This window comes from Myxine glutinosa, chromosome 14 (assembly GCF_964187855.1).
Source record: "Myxine glutinosa chromosome 14, kmMyxGlut1.1, whole genome shotgun sequence".
NCBI classification, from domain to species: domain Eukaryota; kingdom Metazoa; phylum Chordata; class Myxini; order Myxiniformes; family Myxinidae; genus Myxine; species Myxine glutinosa.
The window spans coordinates 34,093,358-34,117,633 of record NC_136274.1 but is presented as its reverse complement, the minus strand read 5'-3'; the positions used below and the strand labels follow the sequence as shown (position 1 = coordinate 34,117,633).

The 24,276-nt window shown below is 44.8% G+C and overlaps 1 protein-coding gene across 1 annotated transcript in view; it reads right to left on the bottom strand.

Annotated features, from left to right (window-relative positions):
• LOC137439600 (teneurin-3) overlaps positions 1–24,276 on the bottom strand; it is a 449,998-nt gene that overhangs the window by 250,898 nt on the left and 174,824 nt on the right. The gene's annotated exons all lie outside the window — the stretch shown is intronic.

Genomic DNA, 24,276 nt, shown 5'->3' with positions numbered 1-24,276 from the left:
ATTCTGGCCACTTAACCGAGATGGGCAGACAGGCAAACGGCGATCGAACGGAGCGACCGCACACTCTCGGCAACCTTCCTCCGAGCTAACCCAAGACGTGGGATTACAGGGTGATTGCTCAGCATATCTCAGGTAGCCCCAGCACTTTGGACTCCCTAAAGGATTCTCCACTTGCACAGCTAAGCATACCGATGGTGACTGTGAAGAATGTGACCGCTTGCCAAGGTAACTAAATGATGTGGGTGACTACCAAACCTACCAGCCACTCGAGGTGAGGGCGAAACGTCCTTTGTGGCCGCCAGGCTCTGGAGTCACCCACAGGCCTCAAAGGTGCAAGCCACACACAAAAAAGCGCTCATCCCATGTTGCTGAAGAGCCTTAACAAGCCATGCTCGCTCATGATTACCAAGCCCAGTAGGCCTAAGTCTTATGGTGACTTGTGCAGGAAGAAGTCCCATCCCCACTTTCATTAAAACAAACACACAAGCCATACCATGCTGCTATAAAATCACAAGTTACATTTACTATCATCTATAGTTAATTCGTGAATACACATGTGCCATTTGTCACATCACATTGCCTCTCATAAAGGAGGTAGGTAGGCCTATTGGTGGGATTAAGTCCCTTTCACGAACAAGGCCTGCTCAGAGACTCCAAAGGGAAGGGTGACCAGTCGCCCTTTTCTTTGTTCTCATTGGGTGCTCCAGAAGAAAAGGAACCCACACATGAAGAGATTTAACAGGCCAGAGCTTTGTTGTGTGAAGCCTTTCCATTTCCCCCAGTAGATGATAGTGATGTTTTCAACTTCACCCAATGAAACCAGTCATTTTTCATTTTAATATCCTTGGGCGGACCGGATGGACCGGGATTAGTAACACAAACAGCACTTTAGAAAGAGAGCCCCATTAGTTGGCCATGTGCTCCTCACTTATCTTAAGGTCAGTGTTCAAAGGTCACAATCGGAATTCACCCTCGAGTCTTGCTTTTCTTGAGGAGCCACGAGCGACATATGCAAGTTCAGCAGATTTAACAAAAAGGACACCAAATCCTTTCAATTCAAGAATGCAAGTTGGGTTCTTATTCTAATTTTCCTTTTATTAAAGTTAAACTTTTCTATTCAGGTAACATTCTGGAAACTCGCACTATTCAACAACACACTCTTTGTCGAGCTATTTGAATCATTACAAACTAGCAACGGTACCCGCCCTATGGGCGGGGCTTCAATTGGGAGGCCCAAATGAAAAGGTAAAATATCAGAAATTGAAGGCTTTTTTATTTTAAACGATTTATATAAACATCCGATGAATCGTATCACACGCAAATCATCAAAATCTAAACAGTATTTGTAGAATTTCAATAAAAGCCACATCACTGTTCATATCGGTAAATATTATTCCATAGTGTTTGGAAAAACTGGAAAATTTGGGAAAATTGGGAAAAATTGGGAAAAATAGGAAAAACAATATTGCCTATTTTACTCCAGGGGGTCCCATGATTACCCACCCAAAATTTCGTTGCGATCGGTTCAGCCGTTTTTGCGGTACCTGGGAACAGACGGACGGACGGACAGACGGACAGACGGACAGACATTTGGTGAATTATAGTAAGATGAAAACGAGGCTGGATTTAATTGTTAAATTCTTACTTCCCATAATGTTAAAAACGTGGACTGGCAGGATTAAAGGTATGCCCACTGGCCTCCGACTGTCTAACCTGGTTAAGAATCCTCAATCCAGGTCTAAATTGCCACCCTATTCCTCAGATGGACGTTAAAGTGGGTGTCCCGTTTGTCTGCACACGTGGTTGGTCGATGATAAAGATCCCACGGTGTGTTTCACAAAGAGGAGGTAATTAAATGATCACTGGCACCCTGATACAAATTACAAATCCCTGTCTTGAATGGGAAGGCGATGACAAACCATTCAACATAACAGTTGCCAAGAGACTACTTCAGCAGAAAGGGTACTGTCATACCTTTATGGTACGCAATGACGGATTAAGGGGCAGGAAGGAGGAGGGGGCAGTCGCCCAGGGTCCAAGGGAAGAGGGGGCCCATGCAGAGGCGGATGAGTGTGAAATACATCGGTAACGATCATCAGGGGGCACCCATATGCAATGTTTATACCATGTGCAGTTCACTCACTCAACCTTGTGGGGAAAAGTGCCACCGAATGCAACCCAGTGGTCTTCAGATTCTTCAACGTTGTACAAAAGTTGTGCAGTTGTCTATCTACATCGACTAATCGCTGGCAGCTGCTTTGTGAAAAACTGAAGCCTTTAACTCTGGTGTCAAGCAGCTTTCAGATAGTCGATGGTCAGCAAGGTATGGAGCAGTGGCAGCCCTTATCAAAGGTTACACTCCGATATGCAAAGTGTTGGAATACCTGGCAATTGACATGGAATGGAATGTAGATGACCGAAATGAAGCTCAGTCGATCCTTGACAAACTGGGTGGCGAAATGGATTCAGCTATACTCATTTTGAACAGTCTTAGCGTGTTTTCACCAGACCAGTCTCTCAACTCAAGTCAAGAGAGCAGCTTAAATCTGAAGTAACGGTGTCCTTACTGGAGTGTAAGACCAGCGAATGGAGTTTGAGGATTTTGAAGGCCTAGGGATTAAACTGTGTGACCATAACGAGTACAATTCATCCCCGAGGAGTGTCCTGATGAGCAAACCACTGCTTTGACGATGGCGATGCTGAAGACAGTGTGCTGTGACCCAAGGAGAAATTAAAGAATGTTCCTTGTCATCATTGATCAGCTATTCATCTTACTATAATTCACCAAATGTCTGTCTGTCTGTTCCCAGTTACCGCAAAAACGGCTGAACCGATCGCAACGAAATTTTGGGTGGGTAATCCTGGGACCCCTGGAGTAAAAGAGGCTATATTGTTTTTCCAATTTTTTCCCAATTTTCCAATTTTTCAAATTTCCATTTTTTCCAATTTTCCAGTTTTTCCAAACATGATGGAATAATATTTACCGATATGAAGTGATGTGGCTTGTATTGGCTATGGCTCTGGCTATGGCTTCCCCTTCGCTCCCACCTTTTGTTCATTTGTGTGTTGTACCGTCCACCAAACAGTGATGACTCCATCTACATCTCGCTGTCTGATAATATGGACCAACTTCTATCGACTCATCCCAACTCTCTCTTCCTCATATGTGATGATCTCAATTGTCAACATGCCAGTTGGCTGGGTGTGGGTACCTCTCTCACCAGCCATGGCTCCTCAGCAAAGGACTTCTGCGACTCACTGGGACTGACACAATCTGTCAATTTCCTGACCCGGATCTCAGTCAACAGAGCATCTTCTCTTCTAGACTTCGTTATGACTAACTTCCCCGCAAAAGTCTGCTGCTCTTCTTCTGCTCCAATCGGCTCATCTGATCATGTGCTTGTTAAATAAAGTGGACATCTCTCTGACCATTATCAGGGAGCCTCCTCAGCATCGACGAGTCTGGCATTTCACTCAGGGCAACTGGCACGGTCTTCAAGCAGCCATCAATCATCTGGACTGGTCTCCCATCTCTACCGCCTCTGACATCAACTCATCCTGGGAATTCTTCCAAAGTAAACTGCTCTCTCTCAGGCACAGATTTATCCCTTCGCTTCTTCAGTTGTCGTACCCTTCCTCCCGTGCATGGTACACTGACTCTTGTGGTGAGGCAGTTGCCCAGAAACAACTTGCTTTCGCCTCCTGGAAAGCAAATCCAATGGAAGGAAATCTCATTTCCTTTCACAAAGCCCGAAACAAGTGTGTGTCCACCCTCAGGAGAGCCAGGAAACAATATCTCTCCACTCTTCAGACCGAACTATCAAACCTGTCTCCCTCTTCCAAATCCTGGTATGGTGGTGTCTGGTCAAATCTGTTTCTGGTATTTGTTCCCCCTCCATCCCCTCCCTTACCTCAAACGGCTACACAGCTGACTCTGCACGTGAAAAAGCTGAATGCCTCAACTCTGTATTTGCCTTTAAATCTTGTGTCCCAAACCCATCCCTCTCTGTACACACCGTACCCAGTCGTACCCAGCTGCTCCTGGACTCTGTGTCCTTTTCTCCTGACAAGGTGGAGAAGTTTCTGTCAATCCTCGACTCTGATTCTGCAACTGGACCTGACGGCACCAGCCCACGGATCCTAAAATCCTGCTCTGCCGCTCTTTCACTCCCTCTCTCTGTTCTCTTCACCCTCTCTTTTGCTCAAGGTCATCTGCCATCAGTTTGGAAATCAGCCAACATCACCGCGTTACACAAAAAAGGTGCAAAAACAGATCCTTGCAATGACAGACCAATCAGCCTTCTCCCAATTATCAGCAAAGTCATGGAATCCATCATTGCTTTGGATATCAAATCTTTCCTCTTCTCCAATGGCTTGATCTCTGATCTCTGATCATCAATTTGGTTTCAGACCAGGTAACTCGACTCTAAACATGCTGCGTCTGCTGTCTCAACAATGGATGGAGGTCCTCAATGCCAAACAGGAAATCAGAGCTGTCTCCCTTGACATATCACGTGCCTTCGATACGGTCTGGCACCCAGCTCTGCTCACCAAACTCTCCTCCTATGGTATCCATTGAAACCTCCATGCATGGCTTGCGGACTTCCTCTCTAGTCGAAGTCAACGTGTGGCCCTGAACGGGTTTCTCTCATCTCCCCTTCCTGTTCAGGCTGGAGTTCCCCAAGGCAGTGTTCTGGGCCCTGTGCTTTTTCTGGTCTTCATCAATGATCTCTCTGACTCTCTTGAAAATCCTCTCCCTCTTTGCTGATGACTCCACTGTCTGCCGCTCCATTCCTCATCACTCAGATTGGCAGTCTGCAGCCGCCTCACTCTCTGCAGACCTGGACAAAATCACAGACTGGTCAAACAAGTGGAACATGTCTTTCAATCCTGACAAATCTCACACTCTTACTACATCTCTCCGAAAAGACCGACTGGACAACCCTCCCATCCACTTTCTGAATAATCCTCTCCAAGAAGTTCTGTCACTCAAGCTTTTGTGTCTCACTATCTGCCATGGTCTTTCCTAGGAAAACCACATTTCCAAGCTGGTCTCCAAAGCCAGTTGCCGACTGGGCATCCTCCGTCGTGCGAAGTCCTTCCATGGCACACCTGAGCTCCTCACCACATACAAGGCTTTTATCCGCAACTCAATGGAATACTGTTCCCCCCTCTGGGCCAGTGCTCCTGCCTCACACCTAGCTCGGCTTCACGCTGTTGAAACCAAAGCTTTCAGAATCATTGGAATCTCCCACGATGAAGCTAACTCCGAGGGCCTTTCACTTACTCACCGCAGGTGGGTTGGTGGTCTTTCCGTCTTCTACCGACTACTCTCTGACCTAGCTCCCCCAGCTCTCTCTGGGCTCTGTCCCCCCCAAATATTCCTGCAGGTCGCACAATATCTGCCAGCAACCCTCTTTTGGTCAAACTGCCAAAATCAAGACTCTCTGCTCACCTTCACTCCTTCATTCCTCTGTTCTCCCACCTCTGGAACAAACTCCCTCACTCTCTTCAATCCCACTCCTCCATCCATGTTTTTAAAACTGCAGTTCACCACCATCTCTTATCTTCCCCCATCCACAACCTTGATCTTTTCTACTCCTGCTAATTCACCCCAGATCCACTTTTTTGAAATTCCAACTTTTTTCCTGGAAGTCCTTGCAGTGTCCATATGTTTTATACCTCTCCCACCTCCCCCCAAGCACTCTCCCTCCCACAGATCTCTTGATGTCCCTGCTCTCAAATGTTGTGTTTGTGTCCTCCCCCCTCTCTCCCCATCTTGTCTACCACTCCCCTTATTATATGTTTTATGTGTTGGTTTGACTTTTTGTATGATAAATGTTAACTCTTTCACGAGCCTCGATCCTGTATACAAAAAATAAATAAATAAATGAATAAATAGAAATTCAACAAATACTGTTTAGATTTTGATGATTTGATGTGATATGATTTAACGGATGTCTATATAAATCGTTTCAAATAAAAAAGGCCTTCAATTTCTGATATTTTGCCTTTTCATTTGGGCCTCCCAATTGAAGCCCCGCCCGTCTTTTATGAGGTCGGGCGGGTAGGCCTACAGTTGCTAGTTGCTTTAAAACACCGTCTTGAAACATACAAGGAATATCATCAATAATAGTTTGGATTCCTGTCCAAGGTAGCCTCTCTCTCGACTCATGAGATCAAACAAGCCACAGAAAATCTTGCCCCTTCCTATCCCAATGGAACATAAGGTTGAAAGTGAATTTATAACATTTTCTACTTTGCTGACAATTTTAACAGAGCTTCAAAACTCCCACAAGCAAACAAAGTCAGCAAAATCGAGAATGTACCAATTCCTCCCATCACACGCCCTCACCGAAACATTTCCTTAACATTGAAATAGCTCTTCAGAAATATCTCTCGATGATCGTATCGAATCACAGTGGTGAGGGTGAGCGGTCCTTCTCAAAATTAAAACTCATCAATGATGAGGTCAGGATTTTTTTTTTTTTTTTGTGATTGATGTTAGCTCTTACACGAGCCTCGATCTTGTATACAAAAAAAAAAAAAAAAAGGAACCGAATGGGATAAGATCAACTTCGTCTTACAATCATGAGCATCGAGAGTGAAGGACTTGACTCCTCAAAAATCATTGACGAGTTTAGCGGTCAAAAATCTAGGCAAAGACCAATGTAATGTTATGCGTGCAGTCGTCTCCGTGGAGAAACTGCCTGCATCTTGGAATGCAAATGGAAAATGATGGTCTTACAAATAAATTGCACCGTCCTGTTTTAAAATAGTTGTCATTGACAATTAATTTCAAGTTGTAACAAATTTTTTTTTTCTTTAAAGTGGTCTTACTTATTGTTTGTACAGGGTTCTGTGTTTGTATGTTTTAAATTATAAAATAGTAAATTATATAGCATCTTAAAATGCAAAGCCCGTCCACATCCGTTTGTATTTAGACGTCGTCTTCTTCTTCTTCTTCTTATTATTATTATTCCGTATGCTCAAAATAACAAAAACAGTAACCAAAAAACAAAATGAAAATTGATGATTTTATGAAGCCTTTCCCTTTCAGATTTAGATCTAAACAAGAATGGCACTCTTCGACGTTACAACGTCGACTGATATGCCTCCACTCACATTATTACATCATTTTTACCTAACATGACCTCTGACCTTTGATGTCCCCATGTGTCCCCGTGTGTGTGTGTATGTGTGTGTGTGTGTGTGTGCGCATGTCCCCATGTGTCCGTGTGTGTGTGTGTGTGTGTGCGTGCATGTCCCGTCCCCATGTGTCCGTGTGTGTGTGTGTGTGTGTGTGTGTGTGTGTGTGTGTGTGTGTGTGTGTGTGCGCATGTCCCCATGTGTCCGTGTGTGTGTGTGTGTGTGTGTGTGTGCATGTCCCGTCCCCATGTGTCCCCGTGTGTGTGTATGTGTGTGTGTGTCCCTGTGTGTGTGTGTCCCCGTGTGTGTGTGTGTCCCTGTGTGTGTGTGTGTGTCCCCGTGTGTGTGTGTGTCCCTGTGTGTGTGTGTGTGTGTCCCCGTGTGTCGTGTGTGTGTGTGTGCATGTCCCGTCCCCATGTGTCCCCGTGTGTGTGTGTGGGTGTGTGTGTGTGTGTGTGTGTGTGTGCGTGTCCCGTCCCCATGTGTCCCCATGTGTGTGTGTGTGTGTGTGTGTGTGTGCATGTCCCCATGTGTCCCCGTGTGTGTGTCCCCGTGTGTGTGTGTCCCTGTGTGTGTGTCCCTGTGTGTGTGTGTTTGTGTGTGTGTGTGTCCCCATGTGTCCCCGTGTGTGTGTGTGTGTGTGTCCCCGTGTGTGTGTATGTGTGTGTGTGTGTGTGCATGTCCCCATGTGTGTGTATGTCCCCGTGTGTGTGTGTGTGTGTGTGTGTGTGTGTGTGTGTCCCTGTGTGTGTGTCCCCGTGTGTGTGTGTGTGTGTGTCTGTGTGTGTCCCTGTGTGTGTGTGTTTGTGTGTGTCTGTGTGTCCCTGTGTGTGTGTCTCTGTGTGTGTGTGTACAAAGGGCAGGGACTTAATCAACACGAGCTGATGACTCGCACTTACTGGGAATTCCTCGTTCGTGGGACACTGTCTCAAGCCCCAGTCCCCATCACGGATGGGGCTCAGCGGTTTACCCGAGCCTGACGGCGAAGGGCAAAGTACACGCTGGCCTGTCCAGTGTAGCGCGCGTGCGGCCCCGGACATCGAAGGGCATTAAACGTTCATTGAACATTAAACGTTTATTAAAGGATTACGAAACGAAAAACATTATGAAATTACGTTCACACCGTCACGTCAAACACTACCGTGAACACATACATCGTCACAACATCGTCACAATGAGAACATCGTCACAATGAACGTTATGCGAACGCGAATGTTATGCGGGAGTCCAAACCTGAGAATGCTGAAGACCAAAGCTGAAATTGGGAAAACTAAATAGCCTATTTTACTCCCAGGGGTCCCAGGATTACCCACCCAAAATATCTTTGCGATCAGTTCAGCAGTTTTTACGGTATCTTCGAACAGACAGACGGACATTTGGTGAATTATAGTAAGATACTTGACACCAGAACACAAATTGCCTTCTTGCCGCTTCCACAAACCACCAGTTTTTCAGCACTTGGACATGTTAAATAAGGTGGTGTATAAGACACTGCATCAACAGCCACAAACAATTATTTTTATACTTTTAAATTAATTATAAACCTCGCCAGAGGAGAGGGTATCGCATTTGAGTCCGTTTGTTTGTCTGTTTATCTGTTTGTTTTTCTGTTTGTTTGTCCACACAGAATAAATATGATTTTCTCTGCAACTGTTGGTCTGATTGACAGGAAATTTTCACCATAGGTGCAACTCTGGATCTTGGATCTTGGCGCATGCGCTAGATTGAAGGTCACGTTTTTCGAAGCTGTTCCATGCGCTCACGCTTTCGAAGCCAAGTAATTTTTTCACAATTGTGTTTTTGTCGAGACTGTATCTATCTTTCGGTGTATGTACCTATAGCGTGTCTTTAGGAAAATTTTCGGTGTTAATTTTTCGTACATGTATACACAATCGTCGGTTAATTCGTGTCGCGTATTCTGAGGCCTAGTACTAGTACGAGTAGGCTTAGGCTACCGTCTCCGAACTTGTGGTTTTGTTTTCTCTCAGCGGTTCGTCGAATGCACTGCAATTACTTTCGTTCTCTGTTTCATCCCAGTCGTTCACCCCATACTTCCTTGTTTAATATCTCTACTCAAAAAAAAAAAACCCCCCCAAAAAATATTTCCTTCTCAGTTCTTATTCGTTTATTTGTTGTTCTTATATGTTCGTTCGTTCTTCGTTCACGTTGTTCGTGATCACGCGATCACGTGGTTAGAAATGTTTAATCTCTCCCCTGAAGAACTGTATTCTGTCAAGTATTATAACACCTTTTTCTTCTTCTCCTATAAAAGGATGCTTTCGTCTTGCTCACCAAATCTATTCATTCCAAAAAAAAATACCATCTCTTACAGGTCCTCTTTTCTACATTCCCGAAACTCTCCAGCCCTCCACCCCTCCTTCAGCGTCCTCAAACGTATTTTTGACTCGAAGGTCTCAAACTCATTTTGCAAAAAATGTTTGTTTCCCATGAATCGTACACTTTTCAAAATCCAATCTCACCCCTCCCCTCCAAATCTTCCCCATCCCCCCTTCCCTCCAAAACTTCCCCATCCCCCCTCCCCTCCAAAACTTCCCCATCACCCCCTCCCCTCCAAATCTACCCCCATCACCCCCTCCCCTCCAAATCTACCCCCTTACCCCTCCCCTCCAAATCTTCCCCATCACCCATCTCTTTCAAATATTCCCCCTTGCCCCTCCCCTCCAAATCTTCCCCATCACCCATCCCTTTCAAATCTTCCCCCTTGCCCATCCCCTCCAAATCTTCCCCATCACCCCTCCCCTCCAAAACTTCCCCATCACCGCTCCCCTCCAAATCTACCCCCTCGCCCCTCCCCTCCAAATCTTCCCCATCACCCATCCCTTTCAAATCTCCCTCCTTTCCCCTTCCTTCCCCTCCCTCCTAAACTCCCCCCACACCCCTCCCCTCCGAGACTCTCCCTCGCTCCTCCCCTCCTAGACTCCCCTCTCACCCTTCCTCCTCAAAGCATCCTCCCTGCTTCTTCCCCCTTCCAAATTTCACCTTCATCTCCCCCAACCTTCTGCCTCGCTCTTCCCCCTCCTCAAATAACACCTCATTGTGCCTCACCCAATCTCCATCAAACCTTTTGTCTGCCCCATTCTTCCCTTTCTCGAAGTTATTCTGAAATCTCTGAAATCTCTGACACACCTTCAAAAGCTCTCCCTACCTCTTCCTCCTCTTCCACATCTTACCCTACCCCCCCCCCCCCCCCTGTTCTGTATCCGATGCTCCCCCTTCCTCTTCAGTAACGGTATGGACCTCAAACATACGGGGCCTTCGCTCAAACTTGACTGATCTCTCCATACAGGTTGCTTCTAACAAACCAGATGTGATCTGCTTAACATAAACTTCCCTCCTTCATGAAGTCTCTGATTCCTTGGTATCTCTCCCAGGTTACTCCCTCCTCCGGTATGATAGACCTGAGCCTCGTCCTGGAGGTTGGGTTGCTATCTTTATTAAAAAATTCTCTTCCTCACTCGCCATCCACTGCCCTCTCTCCACCTCACCCCCAGGAATACCTTTGGCTACGGCTTCCCCTTCGCTCCCACCTTTTGTTCATATGTGTGTTGTACCGTCCACCAAACAGTGATGACTCCATCTACATCTCGCTGTCTGATAATATGGACCAACTTCTATCTACCCATCCCAACTCTCTCTTCCTCATATGTGGTGATTTCAATTGTCACCATGCCAGTTGGCTGGGTGTGGGTACCTCTCTCACCAGCCATGGCTCTTCAGCAAAGGACTTCTGCAACTCACTGAGACTGACACAATCTGTGAATTTCCCGACCCGGATCTCAGTCAACGGAGCATCTTCTCTTCGGGACTTGGTTATGACTAACTTCCCTGAAAATGTCTGCTGCTCTTCTTCTGCTCCAATCGGCTCATCTGATCATGTGCTTGTTAAAGTAGACATCTCTCTGACCATTCTCAGAGAGCCTCCTCAGCGTCGACGAGTCGGGCATTTCAATCAGGCCAACTGGCACGGTCTTCAAGCAGCCATCAATCATCTGGACTGGTCTCCCATCTCTACCGCCTCTGACATCAACTCATCCTGGGAATTCTTCCAAAGAAAATTGCTCTCTCTCATGGACAGATTTATCCCATCTCGTCTTCAGTTGTCATACCCTTCCTCCCATCCATGGTACACGGATTATTGTGGTGAGGCTGTTGCCCAGAAACAACTTGCTTTCGTCTCCTGGAAAGCAAATCCAATGGAAGGAAATCTCATTTCCTTTCAGAAAGCCCGAAACAAGTGTGTGTCCACCCTCAGGAGAGCCAGGAAACAATATCTCTCCGTTCTCAAGACCGAACTCTCTTATCTGTCTCCCTCTTCCAAATCCTAGTGGCATCTGGTCAAATCTGTTTCTGGTGTTTGTTCCCCCTCCATCCCCTCCCTCACCTCAAACGGCTACACGGCTGACTTCGCACGTGAAAAAGCTGAATGCCTCAACTCTGTGTTTGCCTCTAAATCTTGTGTCCCAAACCAATCCCTCTCTGTACCCACCGTACCCAGTCGTACCCAGCTGCTCCTGGACTCCGTGTCCTTTCCTCCTGACAAGGTGGAAAAGTTTCTGTCAACCCTCGACTCTGATTCTGCAACTGGTCCTGACGGCATCAGCCCACGGGTCCTAAAATCATGTTCTTCCGCTCTTTCACTCCCTCTCTCTGTTCTCTTCACCCTCTCTTTTGCTCAAGGTCATCTGCCATCTGCTTGGAAATCAGCCAACATCACCGCCTTGCACAAAAAAGGTGCAAAAACAGATCCTAGCAACTACAGACCAATCAGCCTTCTCCCAATTATCAGCAAAGTCATGGAATCCATCATTGCTTCAGATATGAAATCTTTCCTCTTCTCCAATGGCTTCATCTCTGACCATCAATTTGGTTTCAGACCTGGTCCCTCTACTCTGGACATGCTGCTTCTGCTTTCTCAACAATGGATGGAGGTCCTCAATGCCAAACAGGAAATTAGAGCTGTCTCCCTTGACATTTCACGTGCCTTCGATACGGTCTGGTACCCCGCTCTGCTCACCAAACTCTCCTCCTTTGGTATCCATGGAAATCTCCATGCATGGCTGGCAGACTTCCTCTCTAGTCGTAGTCAACGTGTGGCCCTGAATGGGTTTCTCTCATCTCCTCTTCCTGTTCAGGCTGGAGTTCCCCAAGGCAGTGTTCTGGGCCCTGTGCTTTTTCTGGTCTTCATCAATGATCTCTCTGACTCTCTTGAAAATCCTCTCTATCTCTTTGCTGACGACTCTACTCTCTGTCGCTCCATTCCTCATCCCTCAGATCGGCAGTCTGCAGCCTCCTCAGTCTCTGCAGACCTGGACAAAATCACAGACTGGGCAAACAAGTGGAACATGTCTTTCAATCCTGACAAATCTCACACTCTTACGATGTCTCTCCGAAAAGACCGACTGGACAACCCTCCCATCCACTTTCTGAATAATCCTCTCCAAGTTCTGTCACTCAAGCTTTTGGGTCTCACTATCTGCCATGATCTTTCCTGGGAAAACCACATTTCAAATCTGGCCTCCAAAGCTAGTCGCCGACTGGGCATCCTCCATCGTGTGAAGTCCTTCCTTGGTACACCTGAGCTCCTCAACACTTACAAGGCTTTCATCCGCAGCTCTATGGAATACTGCTCTCCCCTCTGGTCTGGTGCTCCTGCCTCACACCTAGCACGTCTTCACGCTGTTGAAACCAAAGCGTTCAGAATCATTGGAATCTCCCGCGATGAAGCTAACTCCAAGGGCCTTTCACTCACTCACCGCAGGCAGGTTGGTGGTCTTTCCGTCTTCTACCGACTCCTCTCTGGCCTTGCCCCCCCAGCTCTCTCTGGGCTCTGTCCCCCAAATATTCCTACAGGTCGCACAAGATCTGCCTGCAACCCTCTTATGGTTAAACTGCCAAAATCAAGACTTTCTGCTCACCTTCACACCTTCATTCCTCTTTTCTCCCGCCCCTGGAACAAAGTCCCTCACTCTCTTCAATCCCACTCCACCCTCCAGGTCTTTAAAACAGCTGTTCACCACCATCTCTTATCTTCCCCCATCCAAAACCTTGATCTTTTCTACCCCCACTAATTTCACCGAAAATCCTACACTTTCTTTTTTAAATACCAACTTCTGTCCTGGAAGTCCTTGGTCTCCTTGTGTTTTATACCTTCCCCCCCCCCCCCCCTTCCCACGCCTCCTCCCCCCAAGCCCTCTCCCTCCCACACTTCTCCCTGCTCTCAAATGTTGTGTTTGTGTGCTTCCCCTTCTCTCCCCATCTTGTCTTCCGCTCCCTCTTTTTATATATTTTGTTTGTCTGGTTGATTTGTTTGTGAAATAAATGTTAGCTCTTTCACGAGCCTCGATTCAGTGTACAAAAAGACTCCATCTGCAGAATTTGAAAATAATTATGACATCATAGATCACGTGGTTCGGCCGCCATCTTGGAAAAACCGAAAAACTTTGCACATCTATATCTCGGAAAGCGGTAAATAGAAAAAATTGAGACATGGCTCATTGCAAAGAACTCTCCATGGGGAATAAAATATGTTAATGATGTCATAGGTGCTTCCATTATGACGTCACAATTCGAAAAGTACAAAACTTCATCCTATCAGGATGAAATTTATTGAGCGTCATGTAGACATAAATTGGTGGAGAAAAAAATAATGATGACAGAATTGGTCACGTGGTTCGGCCGCCATCTTGGAAAAAACGAAAAACTCTGCACCTCTTTATCTCCGAAAGCGCTGAATAGACAAAAATTGATACGTGGCTCATTGTACAGAACTCTCCTTGTGGAATAACATCTGTTAATGATGATGTCATCGGTGCTTCCATTATGACGTCATAATTTGACAAGTACAAAACGTCATCCGATCAAGATGAAATTTATTGAGCATAATCTAGGAATAAATTGGTGGAGAATTTTTTTTTAATGATGACGTCATCGGTTACGTGGTTCGGCCGCCATATTTGTTTTCATACAAAAGCCTTAAAAACCACTGAAAATACATCCTGGCGAGGATTTGCAATCTCTTATTGCTCTTTTTCTTGTTTGAATTGTTTACTTGTTCAAATTAGATTTTAGCTTCACTTTATTGCTGAAATAATAGTGATGTATTTCTACACAATGTAAGCTACCTCACAACTAACTGTTTAAAAAAGGAAAATAAACAAAATGTAAATTTTCCATTCAAAGATCCCATCCTTCAAGTTTTAGGTTCTTGACACATCATGGTTAGCTTACAAATTGCTGCCTAAATCATTTCTAGTTAAACGTCAAACCCGACAAGCCGACCTGTGAAATACGTGGATTAAACAACAACAACAACATGCATTTTAAAGGCCATTTTCCCTACTAGAGCGGGGGTTAGCCTTGCGGTCCCCATGACAATCTTCTCCATTTGGATTAAACACGTGGATTAAACGTCACCATAATTTTTTTTGAAAGGTTGTATTTGTAAATGGTAGGTGTGCATGTCGGAATATTCAGTTGTCAGATTTCTGAAGTTACTCTAATACACTCCTGGGGCACCTAAAGCTTCGTCTATATTGGAGGGTAAAGCAAATTTCCTCATCTCGTTATTCTAATTCCAATGTATTATCTCGTTTTTTAATTAACTGATACATTAAGGTAACGACCAATAGGCTACTACTTTGTAACCTTCATATAAACTTTCATATACAAGATTGGGTGATTACACAATCATGAGCAAAACAGAACTGAGCAAAAACATTAAAATATCCTATTGTGCTCGTTTTTGTACACAAAGATGAGGGTTGCGGAAGAGCTACAACATAGAACGGATCAGGACAGAACAGAACAAGAACATACTGTAATTGGAGGGGGAGGGGGGTATTTGAGGGCGGGGGGTGGGGGGGGAAACATACTAAGTCAGCAGGGTAGAGGGATGCAACATGAGGAAAAATTAGGTCAACGGGAGGTGGGGGTGGGGGGGGGGGGGAACAGGGGGTTAGCAAATTCGATACGAGCTCGAACACAGCAGGAAAAGCAAGGGGGAAAGGCAGAGATGAAACATGAATTGAGCAATAAATTAAAAAGAGGGCGAGGGAAGGGGGTGCGGCACAATAATGTGGAAAGGAAGGGAGGGGCTTGGGGAGTGATAATGAGGGTAGAAAATATCATGAGGATGGATGGGGGATGCCCTTAGGCGATGGTGAACAGCCATCTTGAAGCTTTGTGGAAAAGAATGGGATTCAACAGATTGAGGAAGTTGGTACAGGCGAGATAAAAAGGAACGAATGAGTGGAGGTGAGAAGTGAGCCTGGATATTTGGGTTTTCACGAGAAGTGGGTTATCAGCAGAACATGTGCGCTCTGGAGAAGCATGGCGGGAAGGGGTTGGGGGGTGTGGAGGGTTCAGATAAGAGGATCCCGTTGAGAGCCACACACTGTCTCGAGGAAGTCAATAAGCCATATGTGAAGGTGGTCTTGGAAGCCATAAAAATAGAGTTTGGAGAGCAAGGTAGTGTGCCAGACTGTACCAAATACTCGAGATATGTCTAGAGAGACGGCCCTGTCTCTTGTCTGAGATTGCGAGCCTCCAACCGCTGTTGGGTGATGGAGGCATCATGTCCAGGACAGATGACCAGGTCTGAATCCAAACTGATGGTATGAGATCAGGAAGTTGAAGAAAAGGAAGGATTGGATGTCAACTGTGATGATAGATTCCATAACATTGCTGGTTATTATAAGGAAAGGTATTGTCCTGAAGTTAAGAGGAATTGTTTCTATACCCTTTTATGTATTGTATTAATGTTGGCTGATTTAAAAGTAGACGGATGGTGATCTAGAGCAATTTATAGGGTGAACGGAGCCGAAAGAGGACTTGTCAGAGGGGCAAAGCCGTTTTTAATGATGCAGACACCGATGCTTGAGAGTTGAGGTTTGCCGGAAACTTCTCCATCTTATCAGAAGAGAAAGACAAAAAGTCCAGGAGCAGTTGGGTACAAGTGGGTTCGGCAAGCACAAAGAGTGAGGGGTTGAGTAAGTGAGATTTAAAAGCAAACACCAAATTGAGGTATTTGGCCTTCTCAAGAACAGAGTCCAGTGTGGTGCCTTTTGAAGTGAGAGAAGGGACGGCATACACCAGAGACAGACTTGGGATTGCGAGATGTTTTTTTATGGCACTCCTGAGAGTGAACACACACGTGTTTCTTGCTTTCTGGAGTGATCGGAGGTTCCTTCGGTCGGATTTGCCTTACAGGAAGAGAAGGCAAGTTTTTTGAAGGCAATTCCCTCACCGCAGAATTCATTTATTCAGGCCTCGGTAACTCTGCCCCTCCTGAAGGACAATGTAGGTCTGAGCATGCATAGCCTGTGTTCGTTTCCTAATTAAGACGAACTTTTGGCTGATATGTTTGACATTTTGAGTGTTTTACCACTTAGCTATATAAAGTCCCATAATACAGGTTTTCTACCCACTTTGGTTCCTCTTTCCTTCCGTTTGTGGATATATCAGTGCGTAATTGCCTTTTTACCCTCGGTCACCTCACTCTTCCATGAGCCAAGATCGTATATACAAAAAAACATTGTGTTTTTTTGCCAAAACCAGGAAATGATTGTGCTTTTGCTTTTCCCACTCTGCAGGTCTCACACTTTTGGGGAAAGCAATGGGTATAAGTGTGTCCTTGTGGTGTGGGTCTATGGAGGTGCTATCCTAGGAGTAGTATTAGCTCAAATCCCACCAAAGGCGTGGTATTAAGGATTTACACTTAACCCCTTGTTAATCACAAGACTAAAAAAAAAAAATGAACCTTCATTAGAATACAAACAAATGTTCATGAGATATTAAAGATTAGTGCTCATTCCCCAGCACACTTCATCTTGAGCAATGGCTGTGGACAGATGGACCTGATTGATCCGTAAATACTCCTGCGGATCTGGGTACACTTCACTCCCTGAAGTATCTGCAATGATTGACACAACCTGTCGGGCCAGAAATGGCTTTGGCAGGTCAATCCAGCTGAAGCAATAACAGCACTTTGACTTTGGCAGGCTGAAACATTCCCAGCCTGACCATTGCCTGCCATTTTCAGTGTTTCTTTTCCCACCCACATGTGATGACAATGTACTATTACCCAATCCAGAAGAGAGTAATGGTAAAGGTAGACTGTGAGTAGCATTGGTGTGATGTGCGAGGCATGTTGTGCTGATGGCGTATTGAGAAGTTCTGATTATATAGGTGTGGGTCATGTTAAGTGTGAATGTGGCATCTGTATGTGCATCTGTATGTGCATCTGTTGATGCACATATGTGTGCATCAACTCCCACGCTATTGGTCTATCCTCTCCCCCAAAAAATACAAACATAAATATTACAAATTATTTATATAAAACTAGTCGGCCAGCCCCTGTGAGAAACCCACGAGCATATAGAAATGTATGACATTCGGACATCTTGAGTTAGATGTTGCATGTAGAGTTTTCCAAAATGGGTACTGGCAATTCTGCAAATCCAGAAATGATGTAATGTAGATAATTTATTTACTTCACATGATATATGAATATATATTATTATATATTCATACTATGTGCATGCACTATGTGAAACTAAGCCTAATGCCCTAGGCCTGAAGCTGGAGGTGTATAAGTAGCGACCAAAATGGCAGACGTATGATTTTATATTTTCAGGTTACAATTGTGGGTGGAGTCACAGGCCTGTAAGTCGAGGTCCACTCTAGACGACTGAGCTTCAGAGTGACTGGTGAAGAATATTAGAGTGGGTAACCAAAGAGTAATCTTGTTATAATGGAGTAAACATATATGGTTATATATGTAAGTATATTTATGACCAAAACGTATTCTTCTTCTTCAAATATATATAAAACTGAAAAACACGGTCCGAAAAACAAAAGACCCACAACACCCAAAATACCCTGAAATCCCAAAATACCCTTAAAGACCCAGATGACCCAAAAGACCCAGAAGATCCAAAATATCTAAAGATCCAAAGGAACCAAAAGACCCTGAAGACCCTTAAAGATGCTGAAGACCCAAAAGTTCCAAAATACCTCGAGGACCCAAAAAAACCCAAAGACCCTTAAAGACCCCGAACACCCAAAATACCCAAAGGACGAAAAAGACCGTAAAGACCCAGAAGACCCAAAAGGCACAAAGACCCCAAAGACTTGTAAGACACTTTAGACCCATGAGACCAGCTTGCACCCTTGATGATTTAGAGCTTTGCACTACATGGACCTTTTTAGATTTCAAATAAATTACAAATAAAGAATTTCACCGATATTTTAAAAAAAAATTGCAAATGAAATGTTTGTATTATGATTGGTGTAAATCACGACAACACAGCAACTCAAGTTCAGTCAGGTCATTATCCTCAGTTAAAACAAGCCAGTGCCTCTGCAGCGACGTGTGGTGAGGAGAGTGTATCTGATCTACTCTAGTAATAACAATAACTACAACATCACTTGGTGGAGCGCATACCTCCGCCAGGCTGAACATTTGATGTTTTGTATCCCACTGAGAGGTCAGATCTGGATTCGGACCTGAACCGAAATCTGATTGGCTTGTTCTTGTCACCTAACCAACTCGTCCACCTAGTTTTGTCATAATTCGTCCACAACATTTTGAAATATTAAGCTATATATCGTTTTTCGTCCTATCACTCAAAAGTGAAGAATCATTAAAAAAAAATAAAAAAATTCTTATATCCGGATCCGTATTCGGATCTTCACCAAAATCGAAACGATTCGTCCTCGTCACATACCCAACCTGTCCACCAAATTTTGTCCAAATCCGTCCACAACTTTAAGATATCTTGTTTACAGACAAACTGAAGACAAACAGACAGTGGTGAAAACATTACGTCCGTTCACCTTCATCATGTTGTCCACCCCCTTAATATATCCCATCCTCTTCCCATTCCCAGCCTAAGCACACATTGCCTGTGTTATTTCCTAATTAAGGCCAACTTGTCGGTGAAATGTTTGACATTTTGATTATTTACTCCTAAGCTACTGCATATAAAGTCCCACAATTCAGGTTTTCTCACTATCTCCTTCCTTCTACCTGTTCCCCCCAAAAAAACAACCCCCCCCCCCCCCCCCAAACAATACAAAAACAATACACACCGGTTATAGAGCATTGAGAGCAATTAGCACAGGTGAGAAGGGCTCAATGTAATGTGTAATGGCGAGCCCTCCATCAGCTGGCATAGACCAGGCGCTTGGGGTGCGATAGGGAGAACTGGGAAAAACAGAATGGGACAGCGACCACCCTCATCTACGAGACTTGGAATAAAAACTTGAGTCGCTAGTTAGACACCGTTAGTGATGATCACGATAAGCTATAATGTATCACATTTCCATGTTATACACCACAGGTGTAGCAGTCTACCTTTGGGACTCTATTTTTAGGCCTACATTTGTGCACCCATGACAATTCAATGTTCCACGACTCACCGAGTGAAGCGGAATTGTCTTTCCTCTCCGAGCGGATTTGCGTTGTACGTACATGAGTAGGGCGTTTAGACCAGCGCCATCTTGGATCTTGAGAGTCACATCATTCACTATGTTTTTACTCCTCATATTTGTTTTTATTACCTCCGCCACAAAAGGTGGATGGAGGTTATGTTTTCACCCCTGTCTGTCTGTCTGTCCGTTTGTGAACAAAATATCTCAAAGAGTTGTGGACGGCTTTGGACAAAATTTGGTGGAGAGGTTGGGTGAGTGACAAAGACAAAATTATTAGATTTTGGTGAAGATCCGGATTCGGCTACGAGAATTTTTAAAGTGATTCTTCACCATTGGGAGATGGGGCCAAAAACGATACATAGCAGGATATCTCAAAAAGTTGTGGACGGATTTGGACGAAACCTGGTGGACCGGTTGGGTGTCTGACAAGGACGATTCGATTTGATTTTGGTGAAGATCTGAATATGGATTCGGATATGAAAATTATTTAATTTTTTAAGTGATTCTTCACCATTGGGAGATGGGGCCAAAAACGATACATAGCAGGATATCTCAAAAAGTTGTGGACGGATTTGGACGAAACTTGGTGGACCGGTTGGGTGTCTGACAAGGACGATTCGATTTGATTTTGGTGAAGATCTGAATATGGATTCGGATATGAAAATTATTTAATTTTTTAAGTGATTCTTCACCATTGGGAGATGGGGCCAAAAACGATACATAGCAGGATATCTCAAAAAGTTGTGGACGGATTTGGACGAAACCTGGTGGACCGGTTGGGTGTCTGACAAGGACGATTCGATTTGATTTTGGTGAAGATCTGAATATGGATTCAGATATGAAAATTATTTAATTTTTTTAGTGATTCTTCACCATTGGGAGATGGGGCCAAAAACGATACATGGCAGGATATCTCAAAAAGTTGTGGACGGATTTGGACGAAACCTGGTGGACCGGTTGGGTGTCTGACAAGGACGATTCGATTTGATTTTGGTGAAGATCTGAATATGGATTCGGATATGAAAATTATTTAATTTTTTAAGTGATTCTTCACCATTGGGAGATGGGGCCAAAAACGATACATAGCAGGATATCTCAAAAAGTTGTGGACGGATTTGGACGAAACCTGGTGGACCGGTTGGGTGTCTGACAAGGACGATTCGATTTGATTTTGGTGAAGATCTGAATATGGATTCAGATATGAAAATTATTTAATTTTTTTAGTGATTCTTCACCATTGGGAGATAGGGCCAAAAAACGATACATAGCTGGATATCTCAAAAAGTTATGCATGGATTTGGACGAAACTTGTACAGGTTGGGTGTCCGACAAGGAATAATCGATTCAATTTCGGTGAAGATCCGGATCCAGATCCAGCTGGTAGAATTATTAAATGATTCTTCACCATTGAGTGATATGGTCAAAAACGAGGGGTACATCAGGGTATGAAAGACTGGACCGATGGTGATTCCTGTGATTGATTTTGATTAAATGTGATTCTGTTTTGTGATTTTCTGTTCGACTCTGGGATACAAAACGTAAACTGTTCACCAGGCGGAGGTGTGTTCTCTACTGAGTGCCGTTCTAGTTTGTGACTGTTTTCATTATCTTCGTGCATATTTAATGGGCGCCACACCAGATTAATTGTCTCGCACCCTGGGTGATAATCGGAAGTCCTTATTCATTGACTTCTCAACTAGTTTGGACTCCATCAAGACTCGTCAATACTGTGGTATGCAGTGTCGGTTTAAACCAGCCTTGACTATCAAGTTTCAGTTTGGTACCCGCTACCTCAATGCAGTACACAACTTGGGTGAGTGGGTATTTCATCTACATTTACCATCATCAACATATTGTTACGTTTGTGGGGTTAGGTGATGACATACCATAGTGGAGATAGAATCTTGTAGGGTAGCATGGATCGCGTGTGAGTAGGAAGCCCATTTCGATGTACATAAGCAGGGTAAACTGTGTGCTTAAGTGTGTTTACGTGTCACCACATGGAGGGTGGTTTTGTTTTAGTTAGATGGAGCTTATAGTCCAGTCAATCTACGCCATTTTGGGGTCGAACCCACCACAAATTGCAATAGTAATGAAACATGCATTTTTCAATGTCAAATTTAGTGGAGAATGACATACTAAAAGTCAAGGAGAATCGGAGCATTGGAACATTTCCAATTTTTGCAATCTTTAAGAGAAGGTTTTAAGCGAAAATCTGCATAAATTTTTCAGACCAAAAACTGTTTCCGTGCTAAATCCTTATGAGATCCTGCAATTTTATGTCCCTGAGGCCTGCAATGTAATGGCTTTATGTGAACAAGTTCATATCGTACTATATATACAAAAAAAATCGTTAAATAATATTGAAAATAATATTGGAAAAAAAAAAAATATATTGAAAAAAAAAAAAAGTGTTTTATTTAATAATTGAATGAACTGCGATTCAAGCACCAACCTAAGAGCTTATTCTTCTTCTGGATCACTTTCTGGTTCTGACAAGGTCACATTAGAACAGTGAAGTCCTTTGCATTCACTGCATGCGTAAGAGCATTCCAGGCTGTACTTGCGACAGCTGCATCGTAGGGTGCTGCAGTCTGTTTTGCAGCCACAGTGGATGGCATCTAGAAGGTAATCTGGAGCAGGCTTCATCTCGGTCATCACGGGAACCATTCTCTCGTCACGGATAGCCCATCCCCAACCATTGGCATCCATGGCAACTCCTTGCCACTGCTGAACCTTGTGCACGTGCATACTGCATGTGCATACTGCATGTCGTGCAAAGCGTGCACGTGCAGACGCCAGTCACCAGTGCGTTCCGACCTCAGGAATGTCCTCAGAATGTCTATCATGTCCATGTATTGCAGCCATAGCTGTGCTGTACGCAGATCCTTCTTCGATTGTCGAGCAACATTCATGATGTCACGAACAGAGTCCAGAACCGGGGCTGAAAGGATATCTTCAGTGCAACCCTCACCCTTCAACAATGAATCATACAGGTTTCGTAGCTCACACAGGTCAACTGGGCCAGCTCCCACACTTTGCGACCCTGACTCGGTATCACGCGGATCCATGGCTGCCTGTCCTGCCTCGGTATCATGCGGATCCATGGCTGCCTGTGCCTCATCTATGCTTTGCATTATCGCGTCTTCACTTGGTTCGTCATCTCCTGTAGTGCCCTGAGGGCCATCATCCTGAGCCTGCGAACAAGCAGGCACTAGCGTACCAAGTACCCTTTCTGCGAGGAGAGTGTTCAGTGCTGCATCAACCAAGAGATGACCACGGATAGCTCGGTCATATGCCTTGCCAGAGAGCATGTGCGTTACAGTGTTCTCAGCATACACCAGTTCCAGAACAGAGCGCAGTCCAGATCCTGACATGATATTTCCAATACTCCCCAAGAAGCTCATCAACGTGTGGAAGCCTCCCAAGCGCAGTACAACCTTACGCAAGTCACTGCCCTCCGGTTGGCTTTCGATGATGGTAAGCGCCTTCCACCAAAGTGGTTGGTCAAATGTGATGATGACCTTTGCGTTGTACTGTTTGGCATGCTCACATAGAAATGTCAATGTTGAATAGATGCAAGTTGGATCACTGCTGTTCATGTCGATCATGGGAAGCAGAAAGATTGCAGACTGACCTGGATGTACACCAGTGTGCACGGCTTGCATCATGCCAGACCATGCTGGTCGTGGTGAGCGCAATGTGAGGGACAGCTTCCAGAGGAGGTCAAGGTTGGTAGATCTGTCCTTTTCCATCTCATCTTGCAGAACCTCATACCTCAGAGTATCTAGACCATCGCAAGGTGATGTCAGATGCCGGATGTTTATCCGACCCACAGCTTCAACATCCTTCAGTGTCACAGATAAACGTGGCACTCTTGTTGATGTCCGGCGGGGGCCAGGAGTGACAGACGCAATCATTCCCATCCCGTGGAATGTGTTGAGGCCATCTATTGTATGGATGTTGTGATCGACATTGTCCGCCATATATTGGATGACCTGCTCTGGCCGGTAGTTTGGTATGTCTGTCCCTAGTGTAACTGCTGCACTCCGTTCATACCTTTGTATCTCATGATAAGAACTGCAATATCCGTGAGCATGGAGCGTGTCGATCAAGAACTTTGATGCAAAATGATGGTGCATCTGTACACCCAGTCCTATCTGTAGGGGTGCCAGCAGCACTCGGGGCCGAATTGCCTGCATGATTGCTTGGCCTACAGAACCGACTTTCCTATCAGCATCTCGGCCGACAAAGAGTGTTTGAAGAAGGAGTTTTAATGATTCCGGTAGGAACGACATGGCTTCTTCTGGTGCGGAAAATTCAGTTGAGCATGGATACATATCTATCGACTGTTCTACTAATTTCACATCACTTTTGATCAGTTTTGCTGCCGTCTCAATCAGTCTCATCTTCTCAGCTTCAGAGGTTGTCTCCTTTTCCCTTTGATGGAATTCGTGAATGATCGCAGAGGCCCTGTGGCGAAAGGTCACAACATTCTCTTTGCCATTTATTTCAGCGATGGCGATATCCTGACCAAACTGCTTTTGGATACATTCCTTCATGTAGGTGAATCCATATGGTGTGCAATCAGTTCCAGCAAGAAGTTCCCCCATTTTCTCTATGAGATCCTGTATCGTTGTCTGTTCCTCGTCATGGGCTTTGAGGTACTCTGCA